This window comes from Gavialis gangeticus, unplaced genomic scaffold (assembly GCF_001723915.1).
Source record: "Gavialis gangeticus isolate Ggan-Ray unplaced genomic scaffold, GavGan_comp1, whole genome shotgun sequence".
Classification (NCBI taxonomy): Eukaryota; Metazoa; Chordata; order Crocodylia; family Gavialidae; genus Gavialis; species Gavialis gangeticus.
Genome location: NW_017729032.1, coordinates 223307570 through 223308678, shown reverse-complemented (window position 1 = coordinate 223308678; position 1109 = coordinate 223307570). Strand labels below are relative to the sequence as shown.

Genomic DNA, 1109 nt, shown 5'->3' with positions numbered 1-1109 from the left:
GGGGGGGGGGGGGGGGTGTTCCATGTCTGTCAGCAGCCTAAATGTCACAAAGGCAGAAGAACTTTATTAAGGTTCAACAGTTCCTAAAGTTTGACTTCTTGAAGGTCAACAGCTCCTCCATTTTGGACTTGTAGACACAGAATGACCAATGAGAAGACATGTCTCCTTGTTATCAACAGAACATTGCCAGAATTTGCCACTGCATCAATTTTACCTCTGCTAAAATCCTCATCTACTTTTCCAGTCTCTTCTATAAACCAATTCGTGATGGGATTCTCACATCCCAACCTTTCATGGCTTTAGAATGGAACAAACACCACTCAGAGATACTACTTTTTTCCATTGCCCTTTATCCCTTCATGCAATCTTGTCATTGCTGATGTGGAATCCTCCTCCTCTGCAACTCCTGTCATGGGAATCATCTAAAAACACTTCTTCCTAGTTTACTTTATGTTCCCCCATATCCTTCACCAAACTCTTATACTTTTCTTCTCCCTCAACCTGTGAAACTAAAGAATATTTTCTAAATGTTTTGAAAACATTCTCCAAAAAAAAATAGATTCCTGCTAGTCTGCTGCACTCTTCCTTTTATATGAACAGTCAGGCTACTGAAATATAATAATGCTTGCACATTTCAGTTTTAAATGGTAGCTATAACTTTCACAAGAAAAAAGCAGATAAAGCAGATGGAAGAGGACACTATCAGGAACTCACAAAATCATGTCAGAGCTGATAAATGTAATCTCTGATTTATCAGATTCAATATTCTCTGATGGGGGATACTGATGCTTCACAAACTGAAAGCACAGAGCAAATATTTCTTTTGGAAGTTGAGAATGCAAATATACGGCATGTTAAAATGTGAAAACACAAGTGGAAAGTAATTCATGTTAAGTTGTATTACCACCCTCAAAGGCGGTCTGAAGATCATTGTTCTTCTTTTTTGGTGGCAATGTGCCTTTCCAAGTAATGTATTCAGATGTACACACGTTACCCTTAGAGCATGACACATACATGCACATACTGTCTAACAATCAGCTTTTAGTGATTAGTGATTACTGATTCCAAAAAAAAAAAAAAAAAAAAAAAAAAAACATTTTTTTTTAAAA

The 1109-nt window shown here is 36.9% G+C and overlaps 1 protein-coding gene across 5 annotated transcripts in view; it reads right to left on the bottom strand.

The window, feature by feature from the left end:
* The window catches only part of APP (amyloid beta precursor protein), a 494720-nt gene that overhangs the window by 123778 nt on the left and 369833 nt on the right, over positions 1-1109 (bottom strand). The gene's annotated exons all lie outside the window — the stretch shown is intronic.